The sequence below is a fragment of the Entelurus aequoreus genome, linkage group LG20, assembly GCF_033978785.1.
Source record: "Entelurus aequoreus isolate RoL-2023_Sb linkage group LG20, RoL_Eaeq_v1.1, whole genome shotgun sequence".
NCBI lineage: Eukaryota > Metazoa > Chordata > Actinopteri > Syngnathiformes > Syngnathidae > Entelurus > Entelurus aequoreus.
Window position 1 is genome coordinate 46,801,417 of NC_084750.1, and position 24,283 is coordinate 46,825,699.

At 37.9% G+C, this 24,283-nt stretch overlaps 1 long non-coding RNA gene across 2 annotated transcripts in view; it reads left to right on the plus strand.

Moving 5' to 3' along the window:
• LOC133636313 (uncharacterized) overlaps positions 1-24,283 on the plus strand; it is a 48,159-nt gene that overhangs the window by 8,965 nt on the left and 14,911 nt on the right. For both annotated transcript variants that reach the window (XR_009822219.1, XR_009822218.1), the window contains exon 4: positions 19,124-19,226. This is a non-coding gene — a long non-coding RNA (uncharacterized LOC133636313). The remainder of the gene's footprint in view (positions 1-19,123; positions 19,227-24,283) is intronic.

A 24,283-nucleotide genomic window follows, 5' to 3' on the forward strand; every position in this document is an offset into this window, starting at 1 on the left:
GCTTTATAGTATACAGCAGGGGTGGCCAAACCTCAATCAAAGCATGCGGGGGCCATATTGATATTTTTCATTTTCAAATCCAATACAATATATCGATTTTTTTTAACCTTTAGGGCTCCCCTGAGGTTTGGTCCTAGAGACCTGGAAGGGTCTCCGTCATATAAATTTGAATAGAATAGAATAGAAAGTACTTTATTGATCCCTGGGGGAAATTCAGCACCACAGTTCGCTCACAATAGTCAACAATAATAATAAATAATATATAATATATTAATTATAATAAGTCAACATTCATTTTTAAACTTTTTTTATTCAATGCTTAAATCTCTTCAAATCTATCTGTCAGCATAGTCATTTTTTTATTTGTGTGTTTTGCCCTTTTTGTCAAAACACGGTTTTTATGGCAAAAACACAACATATGCAATATTTCCCTCCTCCCCAAAAAAATGTCAAAGGGGAATGTTTGATGTGACGTAATTGGAGCCTTAAATAGGTCAGTAATTCATCATTTTAATTCATTATTATTTTTTGAGCAATGGCAGTTTAAAACCCCCCACTAAATGTATTGGGTATCCCAAAGGGCCCCCTAATAAAAGTTTTTTTTAAACTTTCAACTCTCAAGTCTCCAGATTAACTTTAGATCTATCCATCGATTGTAAGTTTATATAACTATTATCATTTTCTTTTTCTTTGTTTTATGCCCTTTGTCGAAGAAAACTAGTTTTTTATTGGCAAACGCACAAAATATGCAATATTTACCCTGATTGTAAGATACATCCTCAGATGCACTGGGACACATCCTCAGTGATGTGCCTGAGATCACTGGGGTTTGGGGTCTTTCAACATCATACCCCCTCCCTCAGGTGACCCAGCCAGGGTTGATCAGACCCCAGCTTGTGTCCCAGTAGCATTGGCCCACAGTTTGCTCCTCCTGATCCAAAGCCATCTAGAGGCTCTCTCTGCTGCCTCCATGGCAGCAGAGAGAAAGTGTATTATTTAAAGAGAAGTAATCTGAGCCTTGAATAGGTCAGTCATTTGTAACAACATTGATTTTGGTTGACTATTATTTTTGGAGCAATGACAGCTTTGACTAAAACATTACAGCCTGCATGGCAGCTTTGTGTTATTACAGTTAACACTTGCCAAACATGTTCTTGTTACAATTCACCTGTTTGTTCTTTTATTCCACTTTTTTAATGTTTTTTATCTTACGAATGTACCACAGGCCATTAAATATTAGCTGCGGGCTGCAAAAAGCCCCCAGGCCACACTTTGGACACGCCTGGTATACAGTCATACCTGATCTTACAAGCTTAACTAGTTCTGTGATGGAGCGCTTAACTCCAAATGCTTGTATCTAAAAAAAAAAATAGACGTCTACCTTTGAAATAAATTGAAATTAATTCAATTGTTGCTTGGTCTCCCGAAAACATCACCATTTTAACATGTAACAAGCCTTTTAAAAAGAAAAACTAATTATTAGATACAAAGTTGTATAAAAACAATACAATAGAATGTAATAATAATAATGGATTCCATTTATATAGCGCTTTTCTAGACACTCAAAGTGCTTCACAGAGAAGTGAGAAGCCATCATTCATTCACACCTGCTGGTGGTGGTGGTAAGCTACTTTTATAGCCACAGCTGCCCTGGGGGAGACTGACGGAAGCGTGGCTGCCTACGCCCCCTCCGACCACCACCAGTGTGAGCGGCTCTACCCACTACGCCATGCCGCCCCTATAAAAACAATACAGTAGAATGTACTGCTAACAACTACAATAGTTTTATAAAATAATGTACAGCATTACCTTGGAGAGTGGAATTTGACGGTATCTCCTTCCAGCTACTTCTTCGTGAAACACAGCATCAGCAGCTTTTCCATATTTTCATGGATACATGTTTGCCTTTTAGATATTATTATTTTAACATTATTGGCTCATTCTTCTTCAGTATGGTGCATACTAGCAGTCATATTGCAAATTGCTTCGCCATTATGGCGACACGTTTGGTCATCTTTTTGATGATTTTGTTCTTAAATTCAATGAATAATACGCACTTCTTCTTCTCAGTGCACTCACTTTCTTCCTTCCCATGTTTGGAAAACATTCTTTAGCTAAACTCTAATGATGGCGAGTAATACTCGTTGTTTTAGGTGGATTTTACGGGGTTCACTGTGACATTTGCTACGCCGACTGCTTGTAACTCCAATTTTTGCTTGCATTTTTAAAGCATAACAGAAAGCCGAGAGACAGATCTTAACTCAAAACACTCTTAAGTTGTGGTACCGATGTATATGGTTTTGCAAGTGTAAAAACAAGTTAACCCCTGTTAAAGGCCCCATCCCATGCCTTATTATTTTTCAACAATTTAAATACGTTTCAGAAGTCCCTCAATTGTGTATTTGGTGTTGGATTTAGGGAACACACCGTTTGGTGTGCCTAATGAGCTCTGTCTGTCCACATCTGTTGCCGATAGACTTTGTGACCCCCAAAAACGCTACTTTTTACAGACGTTGGCCGTAAGAGACACCATGTGTCAGATACAAGAATGTAAGACTAAGTTAGCAACACTAGTATAGCTACGGTGCTAACACTACAGCCACATTCCTGCCATGTCTGTAACTGACTTACAAACAAGTAGCAGAGCTCCAGGCTACGTGTTGCTTTACATTTTTATTTGTTTTTATTTTTTACAAAGCAGCCGTCAATGGAGTGTTGGGCGTGAGCTCATCTAGCTCGAGGCGGGTCAGAAGTGCTTTTATTATTGTATAAGCATTGAAGTGGTTTTTTTTGCAGTTCAGTATAACTGACACTAACACTTAAAGGCTAAAGATGTGCTTTTCTATCGACTACTGATCAGATTTTGTGAACACGTAAGTGATGCCAATTAATGCTCTCTGGCTGACACACTATTTATTTTTGTTTCCCAGTTGACAGGTGGCTAGCAGCTAACTGTGCTTCTCTATTTACCATATGCATAGGTTAATAATCGCCACCTCTATTGCGGCAAATAAACTACATTTCTTAGTGTCTTCAGTATTCTTCTCATGTATCATATCTCAGAAGGATGAGTTTAAACATGTTTAACACCAAGCAAGAGCAAGCCAGGAGCAGCATTGCTAATCGCTAAGTTGGTCGCTAAACCTAGCCTGTAACAACAGAAGAAATAAGTGCTTATTAAAGTTGAAGAAGTACAGATGAAAGCACAATTAGTTGAAGGTAAGCAGTTCTTAAAAGGACATGAACAAGTATATTAACAATAGTTAACTGATATCTAACTCATACAAGAATAGAATAGTCTTTGTCATAGATCAGCAGGTGAAAAGGCAAGCATTCTCTCCTACAATTAATAAATGAAAAACTGGAGGATAACTTAGTGCATACAGGCAGCAAACACCCCCTGAACTGATCCATTCATGTCATGTGACCACTGACTGGGAAGAGCAGCATGATAAAACAGTAGCTTGCATCCATCTATGGTGGCCACTTAATGTCAACACAGGGTGTGGTATAGTATTACAGTAGTTAAGTGCATACATAAAAGTACAACCCTGGCAATAAATGATGGAATCAGTAGACTTGAAAGATGTTTAGTTGTTTCATTTTGTAGAAAAAAAGATTAACAGACACAAAACTATACACATTTACAATGGTAGCTTTCTGGCTTTAAAGGCCTACTGAAATGATTTTTATTTATTTAAACGGGAATATCAGATCAATTCTATGTGTCATACTTGATCATTTTGCGATATTGCCATATTTTTGCTGAAAGGATTTAGTAGAGAAAATCGACGATAAAGTTCGCAACTTTTGCTCGCTGATAAAAAAAAGCCTTGCCTGTACCGGAAGTAGCGTGACGTCACAGGAGCTAGTATTCCTCACAATTCCCCGTTGTTTACAATGGAGCGAGAGAGATTCGGACCGAGAAAGTGACGATTACCCCATTAATTTGAGCGAGGATGAAAGATTCGTAGATGAGGAACGTTACAGTGAATGACTTGAGAGGCAGCGATGGACGTATCTTTTTTCGCTCTGACCGTAACTTAGGTACAAGCTGGCTCATTGGATTCCACACTCTCTCCTTTTTCTATTGTAGATCACAGATTTGTATTTTAAACCACCTGGGATACTATATCCTCTTGAAAATGAGAGTCGAGAACGCGAAATGGACATTCGGTGCCTTTTATCTCCACGACAATACATCGGCGAAATGCTTTAGCTACGAGCTAACATGATAGCATCTTGCTTTAACTGCATATAGAAACAAAAGAAATAAACCCCTGACTGAAAGGATGGATAGAAAATCAACAATACTATTAAACCGTGGACATGTAAATACACGGTTAATGCTTTCCAGGCTGGCGAAGGTTAACAATGCTGTGCTAACGACGCCATTGAAGCTAATTTAGCAACCGGACTGCACAGAGCTATGCTAAAAACATTAGCTCTCCACCTACGCCAGCCAGCCCTCATTTGCTCATCAACACCCGTGCTCACCTGCGTTCCAGCGATCGGCAGAAGGACGAAGGACTTCACCCGATGCGTTTGGCGGCCCGGAGACGTAGGAAGTCAAGGTGAAGTCAGCGGATAGCGCGGCTAGCGCCCCAACAAAGTCCTCCTGGTTGTGTTGCTGTAGTCCGCTGCTAATACACTGATCCCACCTACAACTGTCTTCTTTGCAGCCTTCATTGTTCATTAAAAAAATTGCAAAAGATGTCCAGAATACTGTGGAATTATGAAATGAAAACAGAGCTTTTTGTATAGGATTCTACGGGGTACCATAACTTCCGTTACTCGGACTTCGTCACGCGCATACGTCATCATACCGCGATGTTTCAGCCGGATATTTCCCGGGAATTTTAAAATGTCACTTTATAAGTTAACCCGGCCGTATTGGCATGTGTTGCAATGTTAAGATTTCATCATTGATATATAAACTATCAGACTGCGTGGTCGGTAGTAGTGGCTTTCAGTAGGCCTTTAAGAAACACTAAAATAAATGAAGAAACTGTGGTAGTCAGAAAGAGTTTTACTTTTAAATCAAGCAAAGTGGAAACAATATGGAATCACTCAAATGGGAGGATTTTGATATGGAATGACCCTGTAAATGTTCATTTCCCAAGCTTTTATGATTCTTCTTTTCTTCTGTGCAGCTACTCAGACAAACCATACAGTGGATGTAGATGCCCATATTTGCTGTACACATTTACTTTACAAAAGAGAAGTGTGAGATACTTCTCTTGTGACTTTATTAAATGTATTTATATTATTATTTGGTGCAGCTGGACCGGAGCAGGAGGGGATAGAAAGAGAAAAAAAGGAAGACACGGGGGTAAATGGCAGGGCCAAGAGGGAAATAAACACAACAATAACAGTAACAACATCAGCAAATATGATATGTACAAATATGATACAAAAAGTGATAGCAAAGAAGCAGTTAGTGAAGTAAATATTAATAACACAGAAATGACAATGAACATTATTACACTACAAATGGATCAATAGAAATATTACTATTGATCATGAATAATAACAATAATTACCTCTATTATTAACAATACAATTGTTTCAAATGCAACAATACATATATGTAATGATGACTTGACATACAAAAGAAAGCAGATAAATGGAGGGGAAGAAAGAGAAGCCAACTGTATTAACCTTGTAGATTGTTATAGTAACTTTAGGTTAAGCTTTGTCAGTGTGCCGTGTGTTACCCAGTTTCCTCTAGGGCAACAACATTAATATATGTTTGATGAAACGTGATAATATGCATTCATTTCCAAAGCTAACACCTGCATCAGATTGATTGTGTTGATTAGTCTGCAGTGTTCACACCCGACTGACATCCTGGCTCCAAAACCACACAAAGTAGAGGATTAGCAAACTTTCTCAAGAAGGTCAAATGTGGATTGTTCACAGTCAGCTGTGTGTAAACTGTGGAGCAAGTACAAACAACATGGAAAGGTTGTAAAAGGCAAGCATACTGATATACCAATGAAAACACCAGAAAACTTTGAGCAATGTCTTAAAAAGAAAAAATGAACAACAAATGAAAAACACATTGGCAGAAACTGGCGTCCCCGTCTGTGAGCCAACTGTAAGAAAGCGGCCAAAGGAAAACCAGAAAAGCTCAAGGAAAGCCGTCATTAACATGAACATAAAACACAAGGTTCCCATGGGCTATTTATTGTCTTATTCACTGATGAATGCTGAATCTGCATTGAGCAAGGTGATGATGCTGGAACTTTTATTTGCTTTTGGTTCCAATAAGATTTAGGAAGATGACTGCCTGAAGAAAACATGCACATTTCCACAGTCATAATGGCTGTCATTACAGCTTCAATAAATGCAAACTCTTATTCCAGCAATGGAAAGGATGTTGGGGAATGATCACATCACTTTTGGACATGATGATGCATTTTGCCAAAGAGCAGTGAAGTTGTGTAAATGGTAAATAAAAAGAGAATACAACAAATCCTTTTCAACTTATATTCAATTGAATAGACTGCAAAGACAAGATATTTCATGTTCACACTGACAAACTTTTTTTTTTTTTCAAATAATCATGAACTTAGAATTTAATGGCAGCAACACATTGCAAAAAAGGCATTTTTACCAGTGTGTTACATGGCCTTTCCTTTTAACAACACTCAGTAAAGGTTTGGGAAGTGAGGAGACACATTTTTGAAGTGGAATTCTTTCCCATTCTTGCTTGATGTACAGCTTAAGTTGTTCAACAGTCTCCCTTCTCATATTTTAGCTGCCACACATTTTCAATGTCTGGACTACAGGCAGGCCAGTCTAGTACCCACACTCTTTTACTATGAAGCCACACTGTTCTAACACGTGGCTTGGCATTGTCTTGCTGAAATAAGCAGGGGCGTCCATGGTAACGTTGCTTGGATGGCAACATATGTTGCTCCAAAAGCTGTATGTACCTTTCAGCATTAATGGTGCCTTCACAGATGTGTAAGTTACCCATGTCTTGGCCACTAATACACCCCCATACCATCACACATGCTGACTTTTACACTTTGCGCCTAGAACAATCCGGATGGTTCTTTTCCTCTTTGGTCCGGAGGACACGACGTCCACAGTTTCCAAAAACAATTTGAACACTTTTCCACTTTGCATCAGTCCATCTTAGATGAGCTCGGGCCCAGCGAAGCATTTCTGGGTGTTGTTGATAAATGGCTTTGGCTTTGCATAGTATAGTTTTAACTTGCACTTACAGATGTAGCAACCAACTGTAGTTACTGACAGTGGTTTTCTGAAGTGTTCCTGAGCCCATGTGGTGATATCCTTTACACACTGATGTGGCTTTTTGATGCAGTAGCGCCTGAGGGATCCAAGGTGTGTAATATCTTGGCTTACGTGCAGTGATTTCCCCAGATTCTCTGAACCTTTTGATGATATTACGGAGCGTAGATGGTGAAATCCCTAAATTCCTTGTTGAGAAATGTTGTTCTTCAACAATTTGCTCAGGCATTTGTTGACAAAGTGGTGACCCTCACCCCGTCCTTGTTTGTGAATGACTGAGCATTTCATGGAAGCTGCTTTTATACCCAATCATGGCACCCACCTGTTCCCAATTAGCCTGTTCACCTGTGGGATGTTCCAAATAAGTCTTTGATGAGCATTCCTCAACTTTCTCACTCTTTTTTGCCACTTGTGCCAGCTTTTTTGAAACATGTTGCAGGCATCACATTTCAAATGAGCTAATATTTGCAAAACATAACCAAGTTTTCCGGTTCGAACGTTAAGTATCTTGTCTTTGCAGTTTATTCAATTAAATATAAGTTGAAAAGGATTTGCATATCATTGTATTCAGTTTTTTATTTACCAAGAAAATGTTGGATGACAAGACTGATCCGACAATAACAAGTTGGATCAAGGTTGATGAGTTCTGTTTGTCACTTGTTAAGTCCATGCTTTACACGGCAAGCTCTTATAAAAGCCAGAGGTGGTGCAACAAAGTGTTTATGATTCCATCATTTCCATAGAATTGAGTTATTCCATCATTTATCACTCTGCTTCATCTAAAAAGGAAACATCATTTACCCGCTCATTATTAGTCTTTAGGATGGTGTTTTCAAATCTTTTCATAGTCTTTAGGATGTTGTTTTCAAATCTTTTCAATCAAACTTTTCTTCGCACTGATTCCCTTACATTACAAATGATCAAACGCATTATATATTATCATTATACATGATCAAACACATTATACATGATTAAAACAATATATAGTACCGTTATACTTAAACAAAATACACATGATCAAACACATTATACTGTACATGATCAAACATTTGTATTACGATACATGATCAAACACGTTCAAACATATATATTTTCAAACAACTTACATGATCAAACACATGATATATTATACATGATCAAACACATGACATGCTATACATGATCAAACACATGCTATATTATACATGATCAAACACATGATATATTATACATGATCAAACACATGCTATATTATACATGATCAAACACATGATATATTATACATGATCAAACACATGCTATATTATACATGATCAAACACATGACATGCTATACATGATCAAACACATGATATATTATACATGATCAAACACATGATATATTATACATGATCAAACACATGCTATATTATACATGATCAAACACATGATATATTATACATGATCAAACACATGCTATATTATACATGATCAAACACATGATATATTATACATGATCAAACACATGATATATTATACATGATCAAACACATGATATATTATACATGATCAAACACATGATATATTATACATGATCAAACACATGACATGCTATACATGATCAAACACATGATATATTATACATGATCAAACACATGATATATTATACATGATCAAACACATGATATATTATACATGATCAAACACATGATATATTATACATGATCAAACACATGATATATTATACATGATCAAACACATGATATATTATACATGATCAAACACATGATATATTCTACATGATCAAACACATGACATGCTATACATGATCAAACACATGATATATTATACATGATCAAACACATGATATATTATACATGATCAAACACATGACATGCTATACATGATCAAACACATGATATATTATACATGATCAAACACATGACATGCTATACATGATCAAACACATGATATATTATACATGATCAAACACATGATATATTATACATGATCAAACACATGATATATTATACATGATCAAACACATGATATATTATACATGATCAAACACATGATATATTATACATGATCAAACACATGATATATTATACATGATCAAACACATGATATATTATACATGATCAAACACATGACATGCTATACATGATCAAACACATGATATATTATACATGATCAAACACATGATATATTATACATGATCAAACACATGACATGCTATACATGATCAAACACATGATATATTATACATGATCAAACACATGACATGCTATACATGATCAAACACATGATATATTATACATGATCAAACACATGATATATTATACATGATCAAACACATGCCATGCTATACATGATCAAACACATGCCATGCTATACATGATCAAACACATGCTATATTATACATGATCAAACACATGCTATATTATACATGATCAAACACATTATATATTATACATGATCAAACACAGGATATATTATACATGATCAAACACATGATATATTATACATGATCAAACACATGATATATTATACATGATCAAACACATGATATATTATACATGATCAAACACATGATATATTATACATGATCAAACACAGGATATATTATACATGATCAAACACATGATATATTATACATGATCAAACACATGATATATTATACATGATCAAACACATGATATATTATACATGATCAAACACATGCCATGCTATACATGATCAAACACATGCTATATTATACATGATCAAACACATGCTATATTATACATGATCAAACACATTATATATTATACATGATCAAACACAGGATATATTATACATGATCAAACACAGGATATATTATACATGATCAAACACATGATATATTATACATGATCAAACACATGCCATGCTATACATGATCAAACACATGCTATATTATACATGATCAAACACATGATATATTATACATGATCAAACACATGCCATGCTATACATGATCAAACACATGATATATTATACATGATCAAACACATGCTATATTATACATGATCAAACACATGATATATTATACATGATCAAACACATGCTATATTATACATGATCAAACACATTATATATTATACATGATCAAACACATGACATGCTATACATGATCAAACACATGCTATATTATACATGATCAAACACATGCTATATTATACATGATCAAACACATTATATATTATACATGATCAAACACAGGATATATTATACATGATCAAACACAGGATATATTATACATGATCAAACACATGATATATTATACATGATCAAACACATGCCATGCTATACATGATCAAACACATGCTATATTATACATGATCAAACACATGATATATTATACATGATCAAACACATGCCATGCTATACATGATCAAACACATGATATATTATACATGATCAAACACAGGATATATTATACATGATCAAACACAGGATGTATTATACATGATCAAACACATGATATATTATACATGATCAAACACAGGATATATTATACATGATCAAACACATGATACTATATATTATACATGATCACGATCAAACACATTATACTGTACATGATCAAACATGCGTTACCAGTATACATGATCCTACACACACATGATCAAACTCATTATACATTGTACACATTATCAAACATCATATATTATCAAACACATCATACATGATCAAACACATTGTATATTATACATTATCAAACACTGTATACATAATCAAACACATATACATGATCAAACACATTATATATTATCAGACACATTATACATGATCAAACACATTATACCTGATCAAACACATTATACATGATCAAACACATTATACATGATCAAACACATTATACATGATCAAACACATTATACCTTATCAAACACATTATACATGATCAAACACATTATACCTGATCAAACACATTATACATGATCAAACACATTATACATGATCAAACACATTATACATGATCAAACACATTATACCTGATCAAACACATTATACATGATCAAACACATTATACATGATCAAACACATTATACCTGATCAAACACATTTTACATGATCAAACACATTATACATGATCAAACACATTATACATGATCAAACACATACCTGATCAAACACATTATACATGATCAAACACATTATACCTGATCAAACACATTATACATGATCAAACACATTATACATGATCAAACACATTATACCTGATCAAACACATTATACATGATCAAACACATTATACCTGATCAAACACATTATACATGATCAAACACATTATACATGATCAAACACACGATATATGATCAAACATGATCAAACACATCATATATTATCAAACACATCATATATTATCAAACACATATATTATCAAACACATTATACCTGTTCAAACACATTATACCTGATCAAACACATTATACATGATCAAACACATTATACATGATCAAACACATTATACCTGTTCAAACACATTATACATGATCAAACACATTATACATGATCAAACACATTATACATGATCAAACACATTATACCTGTTCAAACACATTATACATGATCAAACACATTATACATGATCAAACACATTGTACATGATCAAAAACATTATACATGATCAAACACATTATACCTGATCAAACACATTATACATGATCAAAAACATTATACCTGATCAAAAACATTATACCTGATCAAACACATTATACCTGATCAAACACATTATACATGATCAAACACATTATACATGATCAAACACATTATACATGATCAAACACATTATACATGATCAAACACATTATACATGATCAAACACATTATACATGATCAAACACATACCTGATCAAACACATTATACATGATCAAACACATACCTGATCAAACACATTATACCTGATCAAACACATTATACATGATCAAACACATTATACATGATCAAACACATTATACATGATCAAACACATTATACATGATCAAACACATTATACATGATCAAACACATTATACCTGATCAAACACATTATACATGATCAAAGACACTATACATGATCAAAGACATACCTGATCAAACACATTATACCTGATCAAACACATTATACCTGATCAAACACATTATACATGATCAAACACATTATACATGATCAAACACATTATACATGATCAAACACATTATACATGATCAAACACATTATACATGATCAAACACATAATATATTATCAAACACATTATACATGATCAAACACATTATACCTGATCAAACACATTATACCTGATCAAACACATACCTGATCAAACACATTATACCTGATTAAACACATTATACATGATCAAACATGATCAAATATATATACATAACATATACCCCCATTATTTATTATTTACTTTTTACTTTATATCTCAACTCTGTACACTGCTGCTGGAATTTTAATTTTCCTGAGGGAACTCTCTTGAAGGAATCAATAAAGTACTATGTATCTATCATACATGATCAAACACATGATACCTGATCAAGCACATTATACATGATCAAACATTATATACTGTACATGATCAAAAACATGATCTATGATGAAAGACATGATATATGATGAAACACTATATAGATGATGAAACATGCTAGTTAAAGGGCATTAGCTTGTGTTGTTTGAGTAAGAAAGATGTCTGGTGATGCAGCTGGACAAGAGTGCCCATATTTCTCTTTCCTCTCTCTGCGCCTGTCTTCCAGTAAATGGAGGATAATTTTAGAGCGATAAGGAGCCCAGAGGATATCGAAGGCGTGTACACACACACACACACACACACACACACACACACACACACACACACACACACACACACACACACACACACACACACACGCGGCCCCTCATTCCCTATTGCACCTGCTGACCTCGGACGATCCACTGAGAAGGGCTACTGCTGAGCGTGCGGCTTCCATATCCACTGGAACACACACACACACACACACACACACACACACACACACACACACACACATATACAGGAATGCGTACACTTTGACTAATAGGCCTAATGTTTCCTGAAGAGGGCCCAGCACTGCATTAGCTACGGATGTGGGATTGATTTAGAAACTGAAAGCCTTCTAGTGTGTGTGTGTGTGCGTGTGTGTGTGTGTGTGTGCGTGTGTGTGTGTGCGTGTGTGTGTGAATATGTTATGCATTTCCTGTTGGATGCCATTATCTGTTTACTCACACAAATGATGTACGCGCTCACTCATGCAAAAGCACAGATTTCCCACATTTGATTGTTTAGTTTTGTACCCCTCATCATCTACAGAACATTGAAGGAAATGTCTTACTACAAAATGTGTAAAGATAGAAATATGAAGCTACAGCGAAACCCTGATGCTGAGTCGGGCTAATTAAAGCAGTGTGATCATTAGTTGATTCATTTAAAGTAGGTAATCATTTGTCATTTTATTATCAGACAAGGCAACGTGAATGTCAGCGGTTTTACACCATTTATACTCCCTCAATCTTACAAAAATACATACCACATTATAACATGTTTCAGTCACTAAATACATTTTTCTTTTTATTTGATTTGATTTAAAACACAATTTTAAAAAGTATGATAGAAAAACAAATAAGTGTTCTTTTAACATTTTTTTTATTGAATGTATGTTTTGTTAAATGTGCACAATATTTTTGAGTGGTATTTTTATTGCAAAAAATATATCTTATACAATAATCACTTAAAACATAATTGAACCTGTATTTATGATGCTCATTTTTAATATGCTAATCTTTTTTTTATACCGCAGTTTTTAGTTTACAATAAAGTTTATTTTTCTGGTTTGCAATCTATTGATTGGTTTGTAGCAATTGAATACAATTATAGCCTCAATGCATATTTTAGGGAAAATAGTTAAAATAAAAGATGTTTCTGAATGCTTGGCATAACTTTTATTCTTTGTTTCTAATAAATGTACACCAACAACATATTAATTGCATTTTTAACATGTGTGCTTAGAATAAAAGTAGAAAAAACATTGAAACACTCTGCTGTTTGCGGCCACACACCTCTGCTCTCAGTGCACTCTATCCCAGTGACCATGCAGAAACTATGTCCACCTATTTCAATAGGACAGGTGCTGAGTGGGTGTGAGAAAACTAAGTATCATCATTACTGATCTATTGGGAGATGATGATGACCTATACAGACAGCGGCGTATGCTGTATGCCCAAGCCAACATGCTGAGAAAGAAATGTTATTATTGTACATATGATGTAAAGATAAACTTATTCCGAGCCTATTGCACTCCCCTGTATACTGCCCCCCTGTGGGTAAAGTATAAGCAGAAAAGCATACAGAAACTGCAGGTTGCTTATAATGACTGTATGAGGCTTCTCCTGGGAATTCCAAGAAGCTCCAGTGCAAGCCAGATGTTTGTTAGTGTTGGGGTGCCCACTTTTTCAGCGTTGCTACGCAACATTATGTATAAGTTTATGTGTAGGGTATCTGAGTCTGTAAAGTACTCATCTGGGGCCGTACTTATCAAGCTTCTTAGAATGACTCCTAAGAAGTCTGCTAAGAGTTGACTTAAGAGTAAATAAATTCTTCGCTGAAAGCTGCACTTAAAAGTTAGTTATCAAGCGTCTTACTCACACTTTCAGCGAAGTGTAGGACTGAATCTTAAGTGTCACACTCAGAGCTGAATTACGACATTACTATGTGCCGTAAATGGAATTTTAGGTGACGTCATTTCTGTGTCCATAGAAATGACCAATCACGGAAGGGAATCCGTTGTCTAAGAATAAAGAAATATCTTGTAAATATTTAAGTGGACAATGGGAGTGTATATTTTGACAATAAACTACAAAATAATACAAAACAAACTAGTCCCCGCCGGCACTCACGCTACCGCTCCCTCTCTTCTCTCGCCCACACACTCACTGACGTCACTCACCTCACGGCCACACACATACGCTACTGTCATAACATTTTCTTTCCAATTCATTAATTAGGCAACTAATTTGAAACTGGTGTGGGTGGCTCTATATATACTAGCCCACTGCAGACACATGCAGAAATCAACAAGGAATCGAAAAGTATTAAATCTGTGACAAAAATAATATCTGCTCTGTCTAAACCAGTGTTTTTCAACCTTTTCTGAGCCGAGGCACATTTTTTTCATTGAAAAAATTCTGAGGCACACCACCAGCAGAAAAAATTAAAAAAATGAAACCCAGCAGCCGATATTGACAATAAAAAGTCGTTCTCGCAATTGTTTGATATGAATTCCAACCATAACCAAGCATGCATAACTATAGCTCTTGTCTCAAAGTAGGTGTACTCTCACAACCTGTCACATCACACCCTGACTTATTTGGAGTTGTTTGGTGTTTTCCTGTGTGTAGTGTGTTTTACTTCTTGTCTTGAAGTGAATTATATTTATATAGCACTTTTTTCTTTCTCTAGTGACTCAAAGCGGTATAGCTCGGTTGGTAAGCGTGGCCGTGCCAGCAACTTGAGGGTTCCAGGTTCGATCCCAGCTTCTGCCATCCTAGTCACTGCCGTTGTGTCCTTGGGCAAGACACTTTACCCACCTGCTCCCAGTGCCACCCACACTGCTTTAAATGTAACTTAGATATTGTGTTTCACTATGTAAAACACTTTGAGTCACTAGAGAAAAAGCACTATATAAATATAATTCACGTTTTACGCTCCTATTTTGGTGTTGATTGTCATGTCATTTGTGGACGCCGTCTGCTCCACACGCTGTAAGTCTTTGCTGTTGTCCAGCATTCTGTTTTTGTTTACTTTGCAGCCAGTTCGGTTTTAGTTTAGCCTTTTCATAGCGGCACTCGCCTTTTGTTTATTTTTGGTTTAAGCATTAGACACCTTTTTACCTGCAAACCATTGTCGTCGTTCCCGACATCTACAAAGCAATTAGCTACCTGCTGCCACCTACTGGTATGGAAGAGTATTACACGGTTACCTTTCGAGTCTCACGGTACACTAGTGTGCCGCGGCACAGTGGTTGAAAAACACTGGTCTAAACGATACCGTTTGATCAGCTGCTCGTCATAAAAAACAAAACAAAAACATTGTTCCGTTCCCTGAACGTTGGCGCACGTCTCTCTCGCCTCAGTGCCATCCCCTGCTGGCAACTCCTAACCACTTAAGACACCTCTGAAGGTCTCTTAAATATCGTGGAGAGTAGGAGTGATTCTTAGACTTAAGAACGTTGATAAAAAGCTTTTATTCTTAAGTTTGAGAGTAGGACTAAATTTCGCAAATTCTCAGGACTTAAGTGTAAAATGGCACTCTAAGAAGCTTGATAAGTACGGCCCCTGGACTGTGGAATCATTGGCACACATGTTTGTATGTCAGGAACTGACATTTGGGTTTTATGTTTTTATGTTTTATTGTTTTGTTTTTAATGTATTATATTCTGTTTTTATATGTTTAAATGGATCTTAAGGTCTGCAATAAAGATTGATGAATCCATTTTTATTAGATCCATTGTTATTAGTTACACTTATTAAACTATTAATCAAAGAAACGGAAAATAAATTTAAGCTTTTTCCTTATCGATTAATTGTTGCAGTGCTAATTTTTCCAATATATTGGTTGTCTTATTTGACTACATGATAGAAACAAAATATTATAAAGAGCTCTCGCAGCAGGGTTCCACACCTCTCCAAATTCCAAACACAAATAAATAATAATAAACATGTTTTGCAGTGGATGTTGTTGAACTATGCAAGTGTATTGTGTCCAAAAACGTAATATTACCCCAAGAGCAAGATTTATTGTGCATTTAGGAATAACAACCTCTCCCCAGGTGCATGTCTTTGGAGGTGCTCCCTAGTGTGCGAATGTTGTCTATCTGTGTTGGCCCTGCAGCTGAGATAGGCTCCAGCACCCCCGCGACCCTGAAAGGGACAAGCGGTAGAAAATGGATGGATGGATGGAAATCAAACTCGTAAGAGTTATATCATTTAGGAGAAAAGATCAAAGACATTTCTGTTGCACTGCATAGCTTTATGTTGTCATGTGATTAGGATGATGAGAATATGTCACTATATGAATGCTTTGTGATGTTGCTTTTGTCATCTTCGGGATGTAAAGCGCGTGTCCCTGTGTGTGTGGAAATACAGCCTTTAAATCTCTGAATAGGCTTGTGCGATACAGACAATGATATCAATTTGGCCAATGATGGAGCTTTAAATACCATTGTTATATCGCATACATGATACATGCTCTGTGTATCCTGGACATTTGACAGCGACAAGCGAACCAATGCGTCCTCAACGCACTGCAGCATTCTAGCTCGTGGCTAACGTCCCACCACAGTGCAGAGCCAATTCTGAGTCAGCAATCTTCTGAGGCGGTAAATAAACTACATTTCTAACAAGTATCATCCTTGGAGGACGAAGAATAGCTAAAACTGCTACACTACACACCGTTGGAGGATATGCTAACTGCAAGCTAGAGCTTGTGAATGTAAACAAAGGTAGGTGGATCGATACCTATTTTTGTTATTGTTTCCAAACGCAAGGGTAAAACCCAAAGGATTTAAATCAGAGCCAATAGTAGGGAATCATTTAAATATTTCATTGATATTTTACATCCATTTGTTTTTTTTCTGAATACAAATGTGATCAAGAATGGAGTCATTTGAAGTATCAGTATCAGCATTGGTATGACCAATACTTGTCCTGTAACTACTTGGTAAGGCTAGGATTTATTGGGCACCTAACCATTTGTTCCCATTCCTGGGGTGATGATTCCATTCAGAACAGGATTTTCCATTCAACACGATTCTTGATTCAAAGTGATTTTGCCGTTTATAGTATTTGGTATAATAATGAAACTTTAAAAAAAGAAAAAAGGTTACAGGTTAGAAAAGCTCCTTCCGGTTGCACGGAGATGGCCTGAAATGTCTTTTTATAAATGGCTTCTTACACTTTTTTTTTTGAAAATGATGAATTGATTTAGAATTGGAATGAATAAGAATGGCAATTGGCAGCACGGTGGCACAGGGGTTAGTACGTGTGTTAGTACGGGATCTTTCTGTTGGAGTTTGCATGTTGTCCCCGTGACTGTGTGGGTTCCCTCTGGCTTTCTCCCACCTCCAAAGACATGCACCTGAGGATAGGCCCCTCCCACCTCCAAAGACATGCACCTGGGGATAGGCCCCTCCCACCTCCAAAGACATGCACCTGGGGATAGGCCCCTCCCACCTCCAAAGACATGCACCTGAGGATAGGCACCTCCCACCTCCAAAGACATGCACCTGAGGATAGGCCCCTCCCACCTCCAAAGACATGCACCTGAGGATAGGCCCCTCCCACCTCCAAAGACATGCACCTGGGGATAGGCCCCTCCCACCTCCAAAGACATGCACCTGGGGATAGGTTGGTTGGCAACACTAAATGGTCCCTAGTGTGTGAATGTTGTCTATCTGTGTTGGCCCTGTGATGAGGTGGTGTCTTGTCCAGGGTGTACCCCGCCTACCGCCCGTGTGCAGCTGAGATAGGCTCCAGCACCCCCGTGATCCCGAGAGGGAGAAGTGGTAGAAAATGGATGGATGGATGGAAGAATCGCAATTAGGTTGTGAATCGATTGTTTTTTGTGCACCCATACTACTTGGTATTAGATCCATACCCAAAACTATAATGTAAAGAAGCCAAACAACAGAAGAAGAATACAATTGGAAATGATGCAGCCAAATTAGGAGCTTTTGTAATCAATTTTGAAATAGTTTTATTATCATTGATTGTGATATATTGCAGGATGCTGCAATATAGAGTTCAGGCCGTATCGCCCAGCCCTGAAATCTCAGTAGCTTTCTTGTCTTTTCTCCAACTGGATGATTGCTTTGTGTGGCCTGCAGGACTGAATGAGCCATATCTAAGTGTCAGTGGGGAGAATGCTGGAAAGGAGGAAGGCCATGGACTACTACTGCGTGATGAACACACATTATCTACCTCCTTTAGGTAAGGTGAAACTCTTATGTCAGTAAGCCAAGATTGGTGTGAAAGAGGTTGGTGGTTGAAGTGGCCAAGGATGCTGGTGGGAGGAAGGGGTTAAAGAGTGTGGAGGAGAAGTGATGAAGCAGAAAGCTAGGTTATATTCCTGCTGTGTGTGAAGTGTTTATCAGATCAATATGGCCATCATCTCTCAGACGACTGTGGCCTCTGCTGAAGAACAATCAGAGAAATATGGAGGCCTGGGCTTTTTCCCAAACATATTGAAAACGTAAGCAAACACCTGTGTGACAAGATCATGGCACCCATGTTGCCTCCTGAATAATGGAGCCCACCGATAGCAGGCAGCACACCAAAATAGCATCTTGGGCTCCGATAAATATAGAAGGTAATTAAATCGGCAGCGGGAGGGAGACAGCGGGAGGGGGGAAGCTCTATTTTCATGATACGGGCGTCTGTTCTGTGTTACACTTTGCCATTTATCTTATTTGTGTTCATCTTATCTGGTTTTGCTTGGCTTCTACATGTTAACCATACCTTTTCACATAAAGTAGGGTCCCCAAACCTTAGGACTCTGGGCCACATTCTACAGGTTAACCATACCTTTTCACATAAAGTAGGGGTCCCTAAACCTTAGGACTCTGGGCCACATTCTACAGGTTAACCATACCTTTTCACATAAAGTAGGGTCCCCAAACCTTAGGATTCTGGGCCACATTCTACAGGTTAACCATACCTTTTCACATAAAGTAGGGGTCCCCAAACCTTAGGATTCTGGGCCACATTCTACAGGTTAACCATACCTTTTCACATAAAGTAGGGTCCCCAAACCTTAGGACTCTGGGCCACATTCTACAGGTTAACCATACCTTTTCACATAAAGTAGGGTCCCCAAACCTTAGAACTCTGGGGCACATTCTACATGTTAACCATACCTTTTCACATAAAGTAGGGGTCCCCAAACTTTAGGACTCTGGGTCACATTCTACAGGTTAACCATACTTTTTCACATAAAGTAGGGGTCCCCAAACCTTAGGACTCTGGGCCACATTATACAGGTTAACCATACCTTTTCACATAAAGTAGGGGTCCCCAAACCTTAGGACTCTGGGCCACATTCTACAGGTTAACCATACCTTTTCACATAAAGTAGGGGTCCCCAAACCTTAGGACTCTGGGCCACATTCTACAGGTTAACCATACCTTTTCACATAAAGTAGGGTCCCCAAACCTTAGGACTCTGGGCCACATTCTACAGGTTAACCATACCTTTTTACATAAAGTAGGGTCCCCAAACCTTAGGACTCTGGGCCACGTTCTACAGGTTAACCATACCTTTTCACATAAAGTAGGGTCCCAAACCTTAGGACTCTGGGCCACATTCTACAGGTTAACCATTCCTTTTCACATAAAGTAGGGTCCCCAAACCTTAGGACTCTGGGCCACATTCTACAGGTTAACCATACCTTTTCACATAAAGTAGGGGTCCCCAAACCTTAGGACTCTGGGCCACATTGGGTAAAAAGAATTTGGCAGAGGGCTCAGCTATCTAATTGTATATATTTACTGTCCATACTTATACATGTATGTATGTATGTATGTATGTATATATATATATATATATATATATATATATATATATATATATATATATATATATATATATATATATAATCACTTAAGAGTTTGTGAACACATTATTTCAAAATGGTAGGATTAAACTACTTTCCATTGATTTAATTTTAATTAAATTGAGTTTGAGACCCCTGGTGTAGATCCACCCATGGTGTTTGTTTACATTGTGACGCCGGTGAGCTATTGTATCCTCCTATGGTGTGTAGTGAAGCATGTTTAGCTATTCCTTGTCCTGCCAGGATGATACTTGGAAGAAACATAATTTATTTGTCGCCATGGAGACCAGGATTAGTGATTTAGAAGTAGCTAAAACACTGCCGGCGGCGGATGGACGTTAGCCGCTAGCTAGCTAGCCATGTCTTAAAGCAGCTCTTCCTGAGGGCGTTTCAGTGTTATAACTTCACCTTTATTTTTACTTTTTACACCTAAATGTGTCCATTCTCTCTTTTCTGTCTACACACTGTGTCTGCTTGTAAGTACTCTGTGTGTGTGTGTGCACTGCAGAAACATGCTCGTCTGCTGGTAAAACCAGCCATGTCACCACGTGACTGCGACGCGGGGGCAGGGGGGTGCGGGACCGGTACGTTTCAGAGATGGTATAGTACCGAAAATATTCATTAGTATCGCAGTACTATACTAATAACGGTATACCGTACAACCCTAGTGTGTGTGTATATATATATATATATATATATATATATATATATATATATATATATATATATATATATATATATATATATATATATATATATATGTATATGTCTGTATGTATGTATGTACATACTGTATGTACATACTGTATGTATGTGTCATTAATTCATTCCAATTAGAATTAAATACATAAATGTTATTAAATTGTCTTACTTATTGTAAAATTACATTTAATTATTCATTTAATATTATTTTATTATAAAATAAATGTTACGATTTAATAATTTCATGATTTTATGATTTACTTAGTTATTTTATAATTATTGTGTGTCAATACTTTATAAATGTATTTTATCTGTCAAACTCAGCCATCAAAGTCAGTGGGTGGGTCCTAGCACCTGTTTGGATACCCTTCAACCAGAAAAGTGGCAAAATACTGGTTGTTCTGAAAGTGTGAAAGTAACTCAGACAAGGAATACATTCCTCTACTTTAACTGCTAAAATATCTACCAACAACTCCACAAAAAGTAGGAGGATATCCTCCTTAGCCGCCCTGTTTTCAAAGACTTCCAAAAGCCCATGCTTCAGACCAAAGCAACCATTGGACTAGATTCCTGTTAACCCCGCCCACTGACCTAGCTGAGTCTGACACACAGCTTCATGTAATTCATGAAAAAAGTAATTGATTAATTGTGAAAAAATCAATGCAGGAAATAAATAAATAGTGAAATAATTCAAGTCTGGGCTTCCCTGCTTAGGCTGCTGCCCCCGCGACCCGACCTCGGATAAGTGGAAGAAGATGGATGGATGAATTAAAGTCATAATTTAGTTTCATTTTGCTCCATTTAAGCCTCCATACTTGGGTGGCAGTGTTACAGTGTATGTAGCCTCATGGCACCTCACATGCTTGGCTTTGTGCTTTACCCCCTTCCATTTTACACCATTACTTCCTGTTTGCTGAGCTCCGTGCTCAGCATATGTCTTCTTGGGGTGATGTTGCAGACATAGTGAGTCAGCATTATTTCACCAGTCGGCTGTCATCCGCTCCTTTTTTCTCGCCCGCTTAGTCTGCGGGGACCCCCGTCATGCACGCCATGGATGGAGGATGGATGGCGAGGATGAGTTGGGGGGGGTGAAAGGTTGTTGTTGGAGAAGCCGGTCACCATCTTGACAGCAACTCCTCAGGGAGTGTGTGTGTGTGTGTGTGTGTGTGTGTGTGTGTGTGTGTGTGTGTGTGTGTGTGTGTGTGTGTGTGTGTGTGTGTGTGTGTGTGTGTGTGTGTGTGTATGTGTGTGTGTGTGTGTGTGTGTGGGGTGTGTGTGTGTGTGTGTGTGTGTGTGTGTGTGGGGTGTGTGTGTGTGTGTGTGTGTCCGTCCGTCCGTGTGTGTGGGGTGTGTGTGTGTATGTGTGTGTCCGTCCGTGTGTGTGGGGTGTGTGCGTGTGTGTGTCCGTCCGTTCTATTTTGACATGTTGTGACAAAAAAAGCGAGCCACTGCAGTCTAACACAAGTCGTTCCACACAGACTCATCATGACAGTCGCACACACACACACACACACACACACACACACACACACACACACACACACACACACACACACACACACACACACACACACACACACACACACACACACACACACACTGTCTTCCTATCTCTTGCGCTCTTTGTCTGGTGTCTCCCTCGACAACCTCTTCCTCTCTCACACGCCCACACAGACAATGGCATTTTGTGTATCCCTCACACACATTTGCATGCACACACACTTAGTGTCTTTCCTCTCACACATGTATTTCTCCAACGCCACACAAAAGGTGCTCACACTTTTTTTTTTTTAAGACTTGCATTGTCTGCCTTGCACATGCACACACACACGTATACTACACGCGCACACACACACACATATACTACACGCGCACACACACACACACATATTGTACACTCGCACACACACATATAGTACACGCGCACACACACACACACACATATAGTACACACGCACAGACACAGATTCTACACTCACACACACATATAGTACACGCGCACACACAGACGTATACTACACACGCACACACACACAGACGTATACTACACACGCACACACACACAGATGTATACTACACACGCACACACACCCAGACGTATACTACACACGCACACACACACAGACGTATACTACACACGCACACACACACAGATGTATACTACACACGCACACACACACAGACGTATACTACACGCGCGCACACACACAGACGTATACTACACATGCACACACACACAGACGTATACTACACACGCACACACACACAGACGTATACTACACACGCACACACACCCAGATGTATACTACACACGCACACACGCACAGACGTATACTACACACGCACACACACACAGACGTATACTACACACGCACACACAGACGTATACTACACACGCACACACACACACAGACGTATACTACACGCGCACACACACACACACAGACGTATACTACACACGCACACACACACAGACGTATACTACACACGCACACACACACAGATGTATACTACACACGCACACACACCCAGACGTATACTACACACGCACACACACACAGACGTATACTACACACGCACACACACACAGACGTATACTACACACGCACACACACACAGACGTATACTACACGCGCGCACACACACAGACGTATACTACACATGCACACACACACAGACGTATACTACACACGCACACACACACAGACGTATACTACACACGCACACACAGAC